This window comes from Apis mellifera, linkage group LG14 (assembly GCF_003254395.2).
Source record: "Apis mellifera strain DH4 linkage group LG14, Amel_HAv3.1, whole genome shotgun sequence".
In the NCBI taxonomy this organism is placed as follows: domain Eukaryota; kingdom Metazoa; phylum Arthropoda; class Insecta; order Hymenoptera; family Apidae; genus Apis; species Apis mellifera.
The window spans coordinates 909,103-930,216 of record NC_037651.1 but is presented as its reverse complement, the minus strand read 5'-3'; the positions used below and the strand labels follow the sequence as shown (position 1 = coordinate 930,216).

General features: G+C 20.9%; 1 protein-coding gene across 2 annotated transcripts in view; it reads left to right on the top strand.

Moving 5' to 3' along the window:
• The first annotated feature begins 598 nt into the window (after nucleotides 1–598).
• The window catches only part of LOC725840 (lachesin-like), a 179,032-nt gene continuing 158,516 nt past the window's right edge, over nucleotides 599–21,114 (top strand). The window contains exon 1 of one of the 2 annotated variants that reach the window (XM_026445143.1): nucleotides 599–1,189. The gene's annotated coding sequence lies outside the window, so the exon portion shown is untranslated. The remainder of the gene's footprint in view (nucleotides 1,190–21,114) is intronic. The other variant, XM_026445142.1, reaches the window with a different exon arrangement.

Genomic DNA, 21,114 nt, shown 5'->3' with positions numbered 1-21,114 from the left:
ATACGAATAAAAATAAGAAATAATTATGTAGATTATAATATTTAGTTTTTTCAATGAAACCTATTTATCTTGTGTATTATATCTATCTAATGTATTATAGGCAACATTTTTATTTTAATCACTTTGAATATAAAAAAATAGAAAATCTTCCATCTATAAATGATATAAAACCATAATAAAATAACGATAATTATTAGCCATGATTCTAAAACCGTTCATTGCCCAAAACACACAAAGTTTCAATGTCCCCATTACAAATTTTCCCAAACAATCACCTCTATCCAATAGACAAACAACAGACAAACTCGAGCGCCATCAACCTACAAAAATTCCTTGAATATTTCCAAACTATGCTAAACGCACCCCCAATTTCCCCCGTCATCGTGTCCACCGTCCCCAACGCGATCCACGATGTCTTCCTCAGACCGTGTCTCGCCCTCTTCCCATCAAACTCTTTCTCTCCCCTTTCCCACTCTTTCTCTCTGCACCCTCCGTTAGTCCCATTCTCGCTACCGTCCCGATCCACCCCTCCCCCTCGTGCTCATGTGCTCTTCGTTGCTCCTGCGCTCGAACGAGTTTGCGCGCCTCATCCTGTACGGAAGAGGTCTCCTCGACGAAGGAGGACCGTCAGGATCCCGATCAGTTTACCGGCATCCCTCAGTCTGTGCGGTATACGTGTCCAACGCTCGATCCAGTGCACTTGATCCACGTGCGCCCGCAAACTCGTGCTCTACCTCCTGTCTCTTTTTCCTCCGATCGTGATGACGGACCGATCTTCACATTCGAGGAGCAATGAGATCCACTCGAGACCTACCATTGAGATATGAGAAATTTCTTCTTCTTCTTCTTTTTCTTCTTCTTTTTCTTCGGGGATAACGTGGCAGGTTTGAGACAAATTCATTCACGTAGGAAACAAAAGTTCGAATCGTCAGAGGATCAACGGGAGTTCTTTAACGTGGCATGGGATTATTCTTGTTCATTGACACGGGTCGTTGAGAAAGTATATCAGTTTTCGAAGAAGGAGAGGGATTGCTTTGACAGTAAGTTTCTGTGAATTGAACCGACCCGTAGAGGTCGATGGAGCCGAAGATTTATGCAAGTTGGAGCGGAACTAACGTCTAGCTGGTGATAATTCGATTGCGGTTGTGTTAATGGAAGACTGATCGGAGGAATGAGGAAACCTTTCACTGTGAGTAAAATTAACACATGCAAAGGGATCGATTGGGTTGGGAAATTTTGAAAAAAAAAAAAAAAGAAAAGAGGATGTAAATCTAATATAAACGTGGTCGATACCACGTTTCATTGAAAGTTAGTTTTGTGGCATTTACTCGCTATTGAGCGTGAACGCGTGATCTTTGTTGCAATAGGGAACATTGCAGCGGATGCAATCGTATCCCTCCCTCGATCATTCTGTTTGAACGCAGTCAGCTTTTTATGTCAGCCGTTCCATCATCACGATCGGGCCCATTTAAGTCGGATACATCAACATCGAGATTCGATTTAGCGAAAACTTAAATGATAATTCAAAGTATACCAGATCTTTCTTAAAAATGTTCCGAAAAATTTTTCTATGGAAGAAATAGATGGGGTTATTTTTGGAATATGATTGAATTTTAAGAAAACTTTTTTCAAAAATTGTGAAACTCATATTAAAATATTCGATTTGATTGTACACGTGTCTTTTGAAGTTATGTTTGTTGGAATTCGATATGTATAAATGTTGATGGAATGTAGAATATCTTGAAATTTATGTAAGAAAGAAAGAAACAATTTTGTAAAACAAAAACATTTATATAAGTTTAAACTTTGTTTAGTTTAAAAACAATGTGAATGTAAAAATGGTTAACTTTTTAAAGAAGTAAAAAGAATTAAAGTCTTTTGAAAAACTTTTTATTTAGAATCTTTCAATAATAAAAACAAAAAAAAGTTCCCTCGAAGTACTAATATTTTATTTTATTCGATAATTAGTTTGAAAATATTGTAATGATGTCTTTGATGTCTAAGATTAAGATAATCTTTAAAAGATTAAGATAATTTAAATTATTTTTTCGCATTTAAAAAATGAAAAGTATTATTTCTTTTAGACATAATAAATTTATTATTTAAAAAATCAAAGAATTTTTTTAACTTGTTGATTATTGTTTACTCTTCAATCATATTTATTTTAAATAGATATTGTAATGTCAAATGAAACACGTGGTTAACAGATATAACTTAATATAATTAATATAATTAAATTATCCATTTTTCTTCTTATAAATTTTTCTTTTTAGAATTTAGATTTCTAGATAAGAACTAATAATTTCAAATTACTTTAATTAATTTTTAGAGTTTTTATTTTTAGACTTAGTCAAATCTGTTAAGAACAGAAAAAAAATTATTTTTAATTTATCAATTGCATTTATGTAAAATATATTTATAAATATATTTGTAATATGAAAAAAAGTTATTATTCAAAAATTTTTAAATGTCAGAAAAAAATAATTTCTATTGTAAATGTATCAAAAAAATAATACAATTTCCAAATATATAATTCATTTCTGCATGAGTTAGAAAAACACCGAAATCATTATAATTTACTATTTTATTTATTAATTTATTATTTTTTATTTAATAAGAAAAAGTATTTCATGTTATTTAAATATTTTAAATAAGTTAAGAACGAGAAATTAGAATCTACTTTTTTTAATTATATTATATGTATAATAAATAATTTAATTAAATAATAATTAAATTGAAACAGTTTATGGTTTTTATTAAAAAATATATAATTGAATTGTGTTTTTTAAAATGTACCATGTAATGTACATAAAAGTATCCAACGACTTTTTTATTTTTTAATGAATTCTTTATTTTTAAAATTAAAATGTTAATATGTAAAACTTATATATAAAGTAATTCTTTTTATTAAAATATTTTAAGAATATAATTTTAAGAAAATAAAATTAGCACTTTCAATGCGTTTTGTTTTTTTTAAATATAAAATATATTTAATATTTTATACTTAATATAATATTTATAATAATGTGAAATACCATAATATTTTAAATTACAAAATATTTAGAATTTAATTTTTCACATTATTGTAAAAAATTATTTATAATTCTTATGTAAAATTTATTATATATATATAATATAATAATTATATTTATAAAAAAAATATTAAAAATTTGTAGAATTGATTTCTTAAATAAATTCCTCATTAATAAAAATATTACTCCATATATAATTTATTAGACACACCTATTGTCATGAAACTCAAAATTTTTTGATTAAATGAATTATTCTATACAATAATATTGAAATACTTTCATAAACTGCATAATATTATATTTTTGGAATCATATTTTTACATTGTTCAAAAATATACTAAATGCAGATATTTATGCATTTATAAAAATTTTAATTTATATTATTAAATTTATATAATTAAATTTATAAAAACTATAAACGTAAAAAAAACATACAAAAAATAAACAAAATGCATCATAATATTTAAAAAACAAAATTTTTATTTCAACTTCCCATATTTTAGTTTTAATCATATAAAATTTATTTCGCTTCGCATAGTGATTCATAAAATTTCCATCATTCGAATATACAATAAACATTTAAATAAAATGAAAAATACAAATGCCTAGCCAATAAAAAATATTTTAATCGAATATAATAATTACAAACAATTTCTATGAATTTTAACAAATCTAACAATCTCCCGATCACCCTTCACAATCGTATTTATTATCTCGAAAAACACATGAGGACTAAAGCAACAAATTACCATGGAACGCAACATGGAATGAAACTAATTTCCATCAAGAGGCCTCTTTTCGTGATTTCTCCCTACAGACTAGTCCGTATGTCTTCTTCCTCTCTCTTCCGCTGCAAACTTTTAAGCAACCCCTCCCTCGTTCTTTTCGCGCCACGAAACTCTCGAAATCTCTCGAATTCGTCCATTCGTCAATCCGTGAAAGAGCGATCGCGGGAACATTAATGAAAGTCGGTGTCCGCGTGTGAAATTAATTTAATTAAAATCACCGAATCGGCGCGATACTCGACTCACCCTGTAACGAAGTAGACTCGGAAGTTCGCTTGGATTCTCCGAATTTTCCGGACCCGAGAGATTTTCTCGTTTCTCGGGCACACGTGTATACGTGTCTCTGGGATAGAAAGTCTAATTACTAGTACTTTAGGGATTGTCATGGTATATTTTTTTATTTATCGATTGGAAGGATATATTTGTTGTTTATTATTAAATTGGGAATTTATGTAAATATATGTAATATGTTATATATAATATGTAATGAATTTATATAATATATGTAAATACATATTGAGATTATATTAGATATCGTTTTAACGATGTAAATGAAAATTTTATATATTTTTCATTTGATGAAATTGAATTGTTATTTGTATGATAATCAAATATTATAAATAAATTTGAAAATCGAATGAAACTTTGGATGATGTTATGATGGATGATAATGTTAAAAATTAGAAAAATTATAAATGGTTTAAAAAAAAAAAAGAGATTTCAATATGATTTTTTTTTTAGCTCACTTTTTTTCAATGGAATCTTTAATTTCTGTTTTTTTTTTATCATCACAAATAATTGATTTATCAATTACATATTTATTTTAATTATATTTATTTTAATTTATTTTAATTTAATTATAGTTTTATCGATTATATTTATTATAATCTATTATAATCTATTTAATATTTTATAATTTCCTATTTTATCTATAAGAATAAAAATCAATTGAAATAAAAATATAATATTCTTATAATACTTGAATAATCAAATATTCTGTTAATCGAAGTTCTAATAATTAATTAACATCCAATTTTTTCTTTTGAATTGATGTTTTGATATTCGATCGTTTCATTAATATTACTAGATATTATTATTATTAGAATTACAAATTTATGATATTCATTTAAAAATGATACATATAAATGATTAAAGTTGAATTATTATAAAAATGTTAGATGTTATAATTATCTAATAAGAAACTAATATTAATTTTACCAAAAGTTAATTTAGAAACTTTTAATAATTAAAACAAAAATTAAGAACTGATCTGATAATTTGATTTCATAATTCCAATGTTAATAGCTGTTTTGATAATTAATATCATAAAATTATACTATAATATTTATTAATAATATTATACATTAATTTTATTTTTTAAACTTGATTTTAAAAAATTTAAATTGACAATAATTTAACAAGTGTTTCTAATTGGGTCTTGCACCCTATTTTCTCTTGTTGCCTCTGTTCCCATTATTCGATTAAAAATCAAAAAGTTAAAAGTCAGAAAGTAAAAGAATAAAAAAAAATAGATAAAAATTTAGAAGGGGGAAATTGTTGACCGATTTTTGTAGACTTGCTAGCCAGAAGTGTGCATCGAAACGCGAGGAAAACAGCGGTCGCGAAGTCCTTAGGCGGAATATAACCGAAATAAATGGCGGAAACGCCGCGAGAATAATTGGATTGGTACTTGTGCTCGGTGTCTTCGTTATCTTTTTTAATTGAGACACATTGTACACAGAGGCACGCGTCTGTGCTAGCATTGCTACTGCTGCCCTGAAAAATATACGAGAACGAGCTTTGTAGTATCGAGGAGATGTATATATATACATGTATGTGTATGTGTGTATGTGTGTGTCGGATCTTTTGTGAAAATTAAAATTCAACGGAGCTGGCGCGTCTTTCGAGGCCTTTCGATCGTCTCTGTAATTTACGATAATTGAGCAATTAACAGGAGCTCTCTAATCACAGGGGATCGCGTGAAACAATAAGCGGGGAATTGATTTACACCGTGAGCGAATATTGTAACTGCCAGATTTTTCTGCCGATTATTTTCCTTTCGTATTTTCTTGGCCAAGCGTTATATTCATCCACGTGGGCGGGAGAGAAACACGCGGAACGTGGATACGCAAAGACAAGAGGGGAAATTTTGCAGCCTCTTGCATCACGTGTTTATGCCTCGACAATTCTGAAATGTAATTCATGGCATGATGCTACGATGGTTAGGTTGTTCAAATTGAAGTATGTTTTAATTCTATTTTGAATTATTATTGAATTGCGGAAAGCATTGTATCGATTTTTTATATGTAAAAATAAATCAATTTATTATATATAATATCCGTTTTTAAATCATTCGAAAAAAAAAATTTTGAAAAATTGTTATTTGGTTTATTAAGTATCTTTTGCTAAAAATTTAAATAAAATAGTTCATGAAAATATTCTAGTACTATTTACAGGAAAATTTAATCTAGAAATCTTGATTTTTATGAAAGAACTTTAATGATTTTAAAATGTTTATGGTAGATTGCTATTTTATATGAAAGTTCATTTAATTCTTAGGAATCTTAGTTTTTATAAAAGAATTTCAATGATTCTGAAATATAATTTATACCTGCAACAATGTTGTATCGATTAGATTGAATTATTCAAATGAAAAATGAATTTATGTGTATAAGAATAAATCAATTTACTTATAATGTATAATCCATATATTTAAAATTTTTTAAATTATTCGAATATTCTTTAAATAAAATTGTTATTTAGTTTATTAATAAATAAAATTAGTGTTATTTTTGTTAAAAATTTATGTAAATAAGAATAAATTTATGTAACAAGAGTATTTCATGATAAATATTTGAATACTACTTTACACAAAAATTTATCTAATTCGAAGATTTTAATTTTTATGAAAATTTATGTGTAAAGTATATATTATATATATATATATATATATATATATATATATATATATATATATATATATATATATATATATATAGATATATTATATATTATATATAGATTATATATAGATTAAATACATTTTAATAATTTTAATAATTTTTTTTTTGAGCGGAAAATTTTCTTGAGGGAATGAAATCCATCCTAAAAGTTTTAGCATTCTTTCATGTTTTGAAAACAATTTCGCTTGGAAATAGTTTTTATAATAGGATGATAAAGCATTAAAATTTGAGCATTTTATGCATTTAAAATTTTTATTATATTTTGTAACATTATAAAATTATTTTAACAAACAAGAAAGTCTTGAAATTTTAAAAATTTATTTCATTCTTTTAAAATGATATCCCGTTAAAAAAATTCATATAATCTCAATATATTTTTTATAGCAATTGCAACAATAGTATAATGACTTAACATATAATATATATATATTAATTGATAACAGATTTATTTGCAAATATTTGAGTTATTTGTTATTTTATCATTTATCCATAAATATATAAATATATATATATATATATAAATAATGTTTTGGTATGTTATAATTCAAACATGGTAAACTATTTATTGAAATGTAAATTTATTCATGCATTTATTTCAAAAATATAGAAAATATTTTTTTTCACAAATTGTTGCATTCTTTCATTATACTTTCTTCTACAGAATATTAATATATTCATGGAATACTTTTAAAAAATGGATTCTAAAAGCCAGAGCAAACACAAAAATTGATGTACGAAAAGTTTGCATTAGACGAAGAACGATAGAATATAAATGCTTTATCTCTGTCATTATTCTATCTCCCTTTCGCTTCATCCAATACAAACTTCAATATGTAATTATTATTATTATATATTATTATAATTATATAATATATAATATAATATTCAATAAATAAGCCTCAAAATTTTTGTATTTCAGTGTTTATTTTTACTTTTAAAAGATGTTTCACGAATAAATTAATACCTTATATATGATATAGACGATTGGAAATATAAATTTTCTTGTGTCACGTCTAATTGTTACAACGGATTTGATTTATACTAAAATATTTCATAAATATAGTATATCATCCATATAAAATGAATTTATTGTAAATAATGAAATTATTTGAAATTATTATATGAATCAAAAAATATACATATGTAAAACAAAACGTTCGAATTAATTCAATAATTTGTGATTCTAGTAAAATTTATGATATTTAATGTTATTTGAATAAGTTTATTTAATTCTCTTTTGAAATTTTTTTAGCAAAAAATTGAAAATTTCGTATATTTTGGATTAGTTTGTAACTTTGATTTTATGATTCATGAATAATTTTACGAGTTTGACATTTTATTTTGAAAATTTTGTATATTTTAAGAGATTAAATATTATCGAAATAAACTTTTATTTATTTTTTATTTAATATTTTTTATTGTTTTATTTTAAATGATTATTTTATTTGTATAATATTGTATTTGGATGGTGAATATTTTAATACTTGTTATTTTTCAATTGTAAGAAAGTAGGTTATCTAGAAATGAATTGCACTTTCTGATGGTACGAGATTTAAAGTTGCATAGCTTTACTTAAAATAAACTCGTTTAATCGAAATAAAAACCTTTACAATTTATACGATTTTCTCGATGAATTATTAGATATTTTGTTCACTGTTTTAAAAATCTGATATTTTATAAATAATTATAAAAATAATTAATAATAATTATAAAAATAATAATAATAAAATAAATAAAATAATAATAAAATAATGGATATATATATATATATAGATTAAAAAATATCGATATAAAAGAACTTCTTTAAAATATAAAATTGATAAAATAAAAAGTTAATAAAATATTAATAGTTTTAAATGATATTTGTAAAATTAATATATTGTTAATGTATTACAATAATATTATATATTTCTTTTTAATATAACAGACTGTATGTAACTGTTTATCGTTAAATTTAAAACGGCAAGAAGTTGATGTTTTCCTGAATAAATAAATAAATAAATAAATAAATAAATAAATAAATAATGTATATCTTATTAATTTAAAAATATCGTTTCAAGCTTTTGCAATAGAATTGACTATAAAGAAATGATATTAGAAGTCAGATGAGAGAAGAGATTGTAGCAAATAATTAAGATAATATAGAAGAAAATTTTGTGAAAACATGGAAAATAAAATAAGAATATTACAGAAATAACTGCAAATATTATTACAGAACATCACAGATAGAAGTAGTAATTTATATTCATCTACAATAGAACTCAATTAACAAGCTTAAATGGCGGACAAACATTCTGGATAAATTGAGGTCTACCAGATAATCAGAAGAGAATAACTAGAAACCAACATTTTTTTTTGCAAATTGCTTTTTTTTACAATTTATTTTTACGTTTTAAATATTTATGTATAATTAAACTTAATATATATCAATTAATGATATCTAATAGTAATTATCTAATAACTTTAAAAAATGATTAATAATTTGACAGAAATATAATGTAGAAAATTAAAAATCTCTAAATAAAAACTTTCTATTATTAGAAATTTAATTATTTCATTCATTTATTTTCATTAAATAAATATTTATCATATAGACGTTTTATTTCGTGAAGATTCTATTATATAAACAATATATTTCTTATTATAATTTCTTATTATAATTATTTCTTATTATAATATTATGAAAATATAAAATATTTATTTTTATTTATAAAATGAAATTTATTTATTAAACTAATAATAACTGATAATAATGATGAAGATGTACTATCTTAATTTGGAGCCATTTATAATTTTCAGAAATAACAATTTAATCCATAAACATTGTACTATATACAATATTACAGAATTATATGTAAAGAAATTATATAATTTAAATAATTTCTCTTAATTTAAAGTTCTATTGTATTGAAATAAGAATAAATATTATAAATAAATATTAAATAACCAAGACTTTAAATGATTGAAATCTTAGATAATTGATCTGAATAATTTCTTTAATCTAATTAGAATTTTCTTTTTATGTGAACAGAGAAATTTTATACAAAAAATGAAATTATCTTGGTTTTTCTTTGTTTTGAATTATTGGAATATCCCTTATATATTCTGTAAACTAGATATTCTCTAATTATTCTGTGAAGCGTAATAAGATTTATTTTTTACATACTTTCTGACACAAAATAGAAATTATATTTAAATATTTATTGGTATTTGCTAAAGATATAGAAATAAAATAAAAAAAAATTGATCTAAAATGTCTAAAAATGTCTATAGTATGTAAAAAATAAATGTGAAGAAACAATTTATGAGACACATGAAGGATGATGTTGAGAGACATAATCAAGACTCCATATACTCGTATTATTCAGAAAATAAATTATCGCTATCAAGTAAAATATGGAATAATATCAAAATAACAATATATTATTATAATAAATATGTAAAAATATTATAAAAATGAATGGATTTTATGTATCGAATTTAAAGTCGCATATATCAATTATAAATTATATTTATAATTATATATATATTAATAAAAATAAAAGTTATTGGTTTTTATGTATGAAACAAATTGTTTATTCTTATGACAAAATTTTGAAAATAAAAAATAATGAAATAAAAAATAATTGAAAATAAAATTCTAAAAATAATGAATTCAATGAAATCGTTTTGAACTATTATTTGATCTTTAAAACTTGCTTTAAGAAATTATTTAAAAAAATGATACTTTATTGAATAGTCAAGAAAATAAGATAAATAATGTTAATAATAACACAATTTGATTCATTTTTTAAAAATATTATGTATATTACAAAATAAAAAATAATTAAAAGAAAAATTTATTCTTTTTGATTGATTACTTAAATAAATAATGCAGTTTCTCATGGAGTTTTTTCAATTTTTTGACAATATTTTTATAGTTGTTTCACAAAAATTTAAAAAATTATGATTAATAATGTCATTACCAAATTTAAAATGATAAAAATCAATAAAATAAAAAAAATAAAAAAATAATTATTACTGTATAATTTAATAAATTTTTTGTTTCGATACATATACTTCTTCATATCTATCTTCAACTATTTTTAAGTATTTTTAAATACAAACTATCCAATTCATATTTGATGTGTACTTGATAACAAAAATTTATTAACATCAAACATCATATTATTGGTTTCGATGATTTAGAATGTATGGATGTAATTGACTATGCATCAATGAAGTTATACGTTGTAAATATAGATAATCACAATAGAACAATCCATTCACATATTATGTTGCAGCAAATTCATGTAAAATTTACAAGGTATTGTCTATTATATATATTTATAATTAACTGCATATACAATATGTACTATTGGCTAATATAAATGAAATGAAATATTAGTTTGTCAAATATTGGTCCTTAATTATAGGAATTGTATGTAAAAATTTATGAAAAAAAAAAAGAATATTTTTTTGATACGTAACTTTAAAACTTAAAAAAAATAAAAATATATTTTTCTCAATATCGAATCAAATTATCTAATTTTATTATTATCAAATTATATTTTATATAGAAAATTGAGATGTTTATGAGATATATTATGATCAGAATTATAAAATCGACATATTATATCGATATATATATATTATGCTGTAGAATAAACAAATGATTAAATGATTATTAATTTGATTACAGTTAATTTTACATTTTACTACTTGAAAATGTATACTATATATATTTTGTATTACTATATGTATTACTATTTTGCATTTATTATTGAATCATTCCAAAAATAATGATTTAAAAATCCAATTTTATACAATTGGATTCAATTGTAAAGAATAATTTATTAAATTTGTAAAATAAAATTAAATTATTTTATAACTGCAATTTAACTTTCATTGAAGCATTAAATAAATGGTATACAAATTTGATAAAGAAACAATCATCATTTAAATTATAAAAAAAATAAAAATTGTAAAAATTACAACAATATTCGATACACAAAAACAAGGAAATTGTTCTAACATTAACAAGATATTTCTTATTTTGTTATATTATAAAATTTAATATGTAAATCAAAATTTTTGAAAATGTGGATCTTGAAAGAATTTTGAAAGAAATCTTTTTGAAAGAATTTTTATATATTTTTTAATAATCTTTTAAACATTTTGAAAAAATTGATTATATAATGAAATAGAATCTTCAATAGATATTTTTTTCAGATTTTTCAATAATCTAAAACACTAAAAAAAAAAAAAAATAATAATTATAAATATAAACAATATATGAAAATTGCTTATGAGAAATAAAAAAAATGTATTTGTTCATGAAGTAATAATTAATTAATATTTGAGCAATATTTTAATATACCTTTTTAAAAAAAATTCAAAAGAGAATTCTTTTGTTTAGAAATGAAAAATGAGTTACAAAATAAAATTAAACATAATTAGATTATATTGATCTTTTTATTGAAATTTTATTTATGATTTAATATTATTATTTTACTTATGATTTAATATTATTATAATTGTCTTAATTATTAGATTATTACTATATTATACTATTAAAGTATTAAAGTAATTTTCTTCCTTCTTTTAGCATAAGTTGTTCATGTTTAAGGATATCCTTTTTTCTGCTATTGAATTATATTTGTTTGTAGAGAATGTAGAGAAGCTTATGCTTAAGATTATTTTTGTGAATAAGAAATATTTATAAATATGCTAATATACTATTCGAAATTACTGATTACTATTCAAATTTTCTAATTTTATTAATTTTATTAATTTTTTAATATTCAAAATTTTCTAATTTTTATCTCTTTGTTTACAATCTTGATGATCCTAATATTTCATAATATGAATTTGTTTTGATACTCGTTTTCATATGACATAAAAAAATAAATATCATTTAAAAAATGAAAGACTACTTTTGTTTTTCGAAAAATATTGCAAATTTAAAAAATTTACATAGACTATTACATTTTTAAAAAATTTTTTTTTTAATTACATTTAAAAGAAAAACTTTGACTAGTATAGAAGGATAAATAAATAAACATATTTTTTCAGTGAAGCAATTTAAAAATTAATATATTATTTGTAAAAACAAATAATTTTTCATTATTAATACTTAATAAAAAGAAATCTTTCTTATAGTCTTAAAAAAAAATTTGATTCTAAAAAGAATTAAATAATATTACATTACATATATTATATTATATGATAAATAACATGCTACTTGAAATAATATTTTGAATAATCTTATTTCTTCATGTATCTATATCATAGATTTATCTTTACCAATCAATTTACATACAAAAATGGATTCATCTTGGATTTGTTCAATGCTGCTAATCATAACCATAATATTTCCCTCTATGCTGAAAGATGCTCGATTATTCCCCTCGAATCATTAATTTTCTTAATTGTTAAGAAAATCGCACCATCTCGTATCCCATCCATCCGTTTCCGGTCGCTGGAAGGAACAACAAGAAACCGCGAAATTCGCGAGAGAACGAATTAGCTTCCACGTTCTATTTTACGTTCTTTGCGAATCGTTAGACCCGTTGTTCACCAACGTACAAATTCGCCTTATAAATCTCATGGTTGTTTCATGGTTCCTCGGATCTCGAAGAAGCTTATTAAGCTTGCGAATTTAAAATTCGATTCGAAAGTTTTTTACAAGGCCTCAACGTACAAATCAAATATAAATCGCGATTCATCTCTTTCCAGAAATATTTTCCATTGAGAATAATTAAAATTTCAACAAGATTATGCACGATTCACGATTCCTGAATTTGATATAATTTCTTTAAAACTATAATTATTTTTTTTAGAAGAGACAAATTTTCTTTCTTTTTAAATTTAAATGAATAACGAAAATTTTTTAAATCAAATTTTTTATAAAATAATTTTATTTAGAAATAATTGTAGCAAATTTCTGGATTTTATGATATAATATTCAAATATGTAATCAGTAACGATCAATCATATTGGAATAAAATTGAAATTAATTCTTTTCGTTATATTACAAGCTCGATTTTAAAATTTTTCGAATAATTTATTTGCTAGTTTATTCGATAAAATTAATTAAAACTATGAAAGATGAACGATAAAGTCGTTTGGTCGAATCGTGAAAATTATTTTTTCATCATTACTTCATCTTGAATTTTTATTTATAGTTAATATATATATATATATATATATATATATATATATATATATATATATATATATATATATATATATATATATATATATTATATATAATATCAATATAATATATAAATATATAATATAAATAATATATATATAATTATACTATAAAATATAACAATCAATAATAATATAAAATATTTAATATATATATATAAATATCAAATTGATGAATCTTATTAGAATCTTATTAGAAAAAGAATGTTCTATCTTCATTTCTCCATATTTTTTGTTGCATTTTATTGCCATCTCGATTTATCTAATTTCATTTGACATTTTTATACATAAATTTCTATGTTTGTTTTTATTTCTAGAATTGACTCTCTAAAAGTATTATATAAATATAATCATATTTGCCATTTGCCAATTATATATAAAAAAATTATAGAATATATATTATATAAATCATATATACAAATCCCGAATTAAAAAAGGCTTATAGTGATTTATAAAACATTTAATGATTTGCACAATATTCAAAATCGTAATATTTATTTTATTCTAACAGTAATGATATAACGATGATATTATGATAGAAATAACGAAAATAAAAAAAAAAACATTATTATTAGAAATACCAAAAAGTATGAAACCAAAAAGTTCGTCTTTATAATTTCTTTATTTTGAAACACATGAATTGACCAACTGCTTAAGTTGAACGCCATCAAAACAAAAAAAAAAAAAAGAAAAAATCGAAAGGAAAGTTAATCGGTTCCCTTGACAAATTTCTGAAACCGATCGAATATTCGCAAGGACAATGTGGCTTGCTAAAGTTCATTGTATTTGGAAAGAAAAGAAGAAAGGAAGATGAGGAAGCAAAGTTTCACAATTCTTTGAAAAAAATATAAAAAATTCGATATAAAAAATTCTGATCCAATTGAGATTATGAAAAAAATGGGTGTGTTTCTATTTATTTTTGGTCTAATAGTAATGAGTTAATTTCTTTTTTTCGCTATGTGTATGGTCTATTGTTTCGGATTAACTAAGTTAAATTGCGTTGCGGTTTACGGTTTTTCCGCTCGACAAACGTGCATCGATAACTCGAATGTCTACGTGTTCTGACAAATTGAAACAATTGTTGAGGATATGTAATGATAATTAATAGTTTAGATTTGTTAGCTATAAATATTTGATAAATATTTACAAGAACGTGAATTATTTTCTGTGATCTCGATGATTTTTTTTAATTTAATTAATGATTTTAATATATTGTCAAAATTATCATATTGAATGGCGTTTTAGATTAGATAATCGTTAGAATAATCGTTGCTTAGATTAGATTAAATTTGGTTATTTATTAAAAAATTATTAATAATCTAATTTAAGTTAAATGAAATTCTGTATAAATCATGAAATTAAATAAATAAAGAAACTAAATAAATTTTTGTTTAATTCATCAATTAATTTACGTTAATTTTAAGTTTACTTTAAATTCACTTAACTATTGACTGATTTAATTTGTATTGAATTTGAACAAATTTTTTTAATTTGAAAATTATGATTACTAATTTTTTATAATGTAAATTTGATTAAAACTAAGCTGATTTAATTTAATCTAAATTATTTCGAAAAAATTTTTATCTATAATTTTTTAATGAAGAAGAACAGCCAAATAAAATCTTTATAACACAACTTAGAAAAATAATCTAAATAACATAATATATTAAAACATAATCAAAAATAATAATACATAATAAAATAATAAACATAATCAAATAATACTTTTTATAATAATAAAAATAATAATCCATATGTAATATATAATAATATATTTATAATAACTTACAATAACTTATAATATATAAATCATGAATATAGAATTATAATTATTATATAAAAATCTATAATAGCATATTTTGTTCTTTTTTGTTTCTTATTTGTTTTAAATGTTTATATCATAAACAAATTTTGAAAAAATTCATTATATTTTGAAATGATATATTGAGATGTCTCAAATTTCTTTTTATTATTATATATTAGGTTTCAGAAGTAAAGACTTAAAAAATATACTGATTTATTTTTATTTATATTTAGTTTTTTTTTACATTTTTTAAATTCTAAGTATAATAAATAAAGTATAATTTATTATTCAAAGTTTATAGACTATAATTTTAAAATTAATAATATTTTAAAATTAATAATTGGAATAATTAAATAATTTCATAAAAAGGTTAACAAATGATTTAGAAACCATTTCAAATATTTTGCGTAATGCAATAAATAAAACACTTTAAAAAAATAAAATAATTCTATATTCTATAAGGATTTGATTTTAAATGTAAAATAAAATTAATTAAAAGTATTATTATAATATATTCAACTTCAATCACTCCCTAATTTGCAAAAATCATGAAACTTTTATAAAGATATATTTTATAAAGAAAATGTATAGTAAAAAGAAATGAAAACTTTTAGGATAATAGTTAAATTTTTAGGATAAATTAAAATTAATTGTTAAAAAGAAAATTGTAAAAATTTTTATTTAAAGCAGTTTTATAACATAATAACGAAAATTAAATGTTCTGCAATTGATATAGTTTAACAATAGAAAAATATAATACTATATCATAAATTCAATCTAATATATTAAATAGTGCAGCATTTCCTAACATTTATTGAGAAAATTGAATTTCTTCTTTTTAACTATATAAATTGCAATTTTTTTTATTTTTATTTTTCTTTTTCTCATAATTATTTACATAAAAATGTATTTTTAATAAAAAATATATTAAAATTGAAAAATTTATTATATATATACAATAAAATATAAAACATTCAATATATATGATCATGATAAATTTTTAATATTTTTCCACTATGCGCTATTATATGTCATAAGTCAGTCTCATTTCGTACACCATACTGCGCTAAAATAAATAACTAAGTGCTAAAAAAATAATTTTTTATTTAAAAATTTTTTTCATAAATAATTGCAAATAAAAGTAATTTGAATCACTTTCCAAAATATTAATGTTTCAAAAATATTAAAATTACATATTAAAAACTTAAAATAAATATAAAAAAAAATATACAAGTTAAAATCAATAATCAAAAAAACTAAAAATAAATTATTAATTATATGTAGAAATTTATAATTTTAAAAAAATAATTTAATAAATTTTATTATTAGAATTTTTGCTTTTAGTGAAATAATGAAAAATAATGAAATTTTATATCAAAAATTATTTTACGTAATATTTAAGTAAAAAATTCGTAATTCACATTTTTCTGTAATTTTCTCATCGATCCATTATATTCAACTCGATAATCATTTGCATAAATGGGTCTTGGACAGAATAACCTGGCTAACGCTTTAATATCATTGTCAAGTTTTAATGATATGGAAATAATATTTTATTATTGTATAATGTGGAATGAACAGATCGAGCAAGAAAGTTTTCCTCTTTTCCCGTCTTAATCGATTTAATGATAAGTGGTGAGCCGGTGATTAAATCGCAAAATCGAGCAGTTTGTAGGTCTTGAACAGATGGAAGATTTTATTCGATATTTTATTCGATTTTATAATTATCGAAAATTCTATAATTTTATATTAAGATATAATTGTTATACTTTATGATAATCTTTATGCTTTATGATATGATAATTTTCATTAACGAATATAATAATAATTGTTATTTAATTCTTCGAAAAATTGAATAAGAAAAATAAGATATGTATATAAAAGATATTATAAAAAAGATGAAAGGAAATTAAAAAATTAGAAATATGAATTAAGTTAATGCTATATTCTTATTATCAGCTTAAGTTTTAATAAAAAAAATAATAATTTAAAAAAAATGATAGATGAAATAATTTAACATAACATATAATTTATAAATTTCAAAAATAATAAAGGAATAATATAGATATTATAAAATATAAATTTAAAAATTTATAAATCATAGTATATTATAAATATATTATAGTGATTAAATTATTATTAATATACATTTTATCATATAATATCCTCTTATCATTCTTGAAATTCTTTTCGATTTTAAGAAAAAAAAAATAAAGTATTTAATTTTGAATTTTTTTCAAATATTTTATATATTATGTTATACAAAATATATTTTAATAATATATTTATGGAATATCTTTGGAGAATCTATTCTAGAAGTGAAAACAAAAACAAAAATTGGTATATAGAAATGTCAATTGAGGCTTAAAAAATTACAAACAATTCAAATTTACATGAAATAAAACAGAATTGTAATAAAGTAATTTCTCTTTCTATCTTACTTTATTTAATACAAATTTCAATTATTCAATTTCATTTAATAAAATTTTAATTATTTAAAATGTAATTGCTATAAATTATTTTTAATTATTAATTATTAAATTTTGATAATTGTTAATTAAACTATCGTTATCAACTTTTTTATTTTGATCTCTAGATCTTTAAAAAAATATAAAATATTTCATTTTTTTATTTCATATAATTGATTTTCACAGTGAATTTGATGTTGATAATTAAATTTATTTATAAAAGATTTATTATAAATTGGAGAAGTATTATTTATTTTAATATTACAATTAATGAAATAAACTATTCATTAGATAATTTACAAAATTTAAGAATATATAATTATCGCATAATCACGATATAATTAAAAACCAATTGTAAATCAATTGTGGAATTATATAATTAAATTTCTTATCTAATCTATCATAACTATGAAATCTATATTCCAATATGTTATATATAAAATATCGTTACAATCTTGTTCATACATTTTAAATTAAAAATATTGGAAATAATTGGGAAGTTGAGAATTATAATAATATATTTATTAATTATAATAATAATAATAATTATTATTATAATAATTATAATAATATATTATAAATATTATATTATAATATAATATAAATTATTTTGAAATTTATAAATTTATATTTATAAATTGATGTTTAAAAAAAATATATAGAAAAAAATAATTTTTTTGTTTTAATATTTTTGTATATTTTTAAATTTTTTTAGTTTTAATATAGTATTGATTTAAAAATAACTGATATTAAATAATTTAAAATAACATAAAGTTAATATGTTATATATTATTAATAATATTTGTTATATTAGTATAGTATAATATAGTTTGTTATGAAAAGTACAATTAATTCTATTTTATTCTTACTTATTAATTTTAATATTTTTGTTTCAGTTCAAATAAATAATTACTATGCAATTACAATTATAAATATATTTATAAATTATATTCTAAATCCATCAAGATTTCAAATTGTGAATTTTTATATTATTTACAAAATTTTTATTCACTTTTTTATTCTTTTTTAAAACGAATTTCCATAAAATTTAATTGGATCGTATCTTCTATATTAATACTTAATTATTATTAACATATAAATAATATAACATAAAATATCATTTTTTAAATTTAAATATTATCAATTATAAATATTATCAATCAAAAGTTCATACAATAATCTAAATATTATAAACTGCATAATTTTAAACTATTTAAGAAGTTTTATCCAAAATCAAATTTCCAATTTGATCCTTCCTTTTATACTATGAAATATCTACAAATAGAATCCATTTCCATTTTCTCGGAATTGTTCAACAAGCGACGATTAAAGTAATGGACCATTTTTTTTAAAAAAAAAAAATCCTGTCATTTCAAAGTATCTTTCAATTCCACGAATATTGGTACACGATAAAATCTGATGCATTATCTTCCTGTGCCACGGCAAAAGAATTAATTGTACCGGTCTGAAAATTAGCTAGTCCGGTGCGTCGAGAGAAAGAAAAAGAAAGAAAAAGAGAAACTATGCTTCTACCATATTTCAAAGAAATAGCTGAAACAGTCCATCGTGTCGACATATTCCCGAAGAGGACCCCGATGAAACGGTGTATTCACATCCAGAAAACTCGATTCCTTTGAGCTCGTTGTTCTGGTGCTTTTCTGTTCTTTGCAATCCTACGATTTATCTCGACGCCCGTTTAGCCACCATTTCGCGGACATAGGAGAAATAACGTTGACAAAACCTATGGAAGATATGAAAGGCAATCCCGCAATTTTCCAGAAGTGTTTCCGTGTGATAATTATTTAACGACTATGTTCTTCTGAAACATGAGTTAAAAATTTACTCTAGATGACGTGAAAATATGCAATAGTTGCATCTCTATGTATTTTAAATCTATATATTATTTATATCTTGATCTATATCTTAAATGGTTAATTTATTGTTTTAAATTGTCAAAAGAGAATTTTTGAGAAAAAAAGAAATTATTTGTATTTTAATATTGGGATACTGGTAATGTTATTGAATTTATTATTTTGTTATTATTATTGTTTTTTAAATTAATTATTTTATAAATATATAATTCAAATAAATTTAATCTAAGAAAATGTAAACATTTTCATATATTCAATAAATGATGTAAATAATGAATTATGAATTTAATAATAAAGATCACATTAAAATTTTATAATAATAAATTTTATAATAAATTTAATATTTGATTATATATAACTAAGTTCTATAATTAATAACAAATTCTATATAAATAATTAAAAAAACAATAATTTTTTAATTATTGTTGTGTATTATTGCAACACATGAGTGATATTTATAAATGAAGATTTAAATAAATTAATTATTAATTATTTGAGAATATATATAAAATAAGTTTCAGAATATTTATATATAAATATTTGAATAATTTAATTTAATGATTAATTAAAATAATTAAAAAATAAAAGAATATTATTTTTTTAATAAAATATTCTAAATAAATAAAAATAAATATTTCAATACATTTTTATTGCAACAAATAAATTTGAAAAATTAAAAAAAAATTATTTATTAAGTAAAATATTAAATTTTTCAGTTTTTATTTATTGTAATAATTTATATATATATTTAGCAAGAATTTTAATTATTTGAAAAATAAAAACATAAAAAAATGAGATATTAATTAGAAATATATTAAGACTTATACAATATGCTATATTTAAAATAACAATGGTTGATAATTAACCGCAATTAAGCTTTCAACTGCGGGTGAAATAAAATAATGTTGGCTTTAAATCTTTAAAATGTTTCTGTCCAGAGGAATTTCTGTAATCTGACTCATGTTCCTTTCGAAATCGTGCAACTTTTATCTCA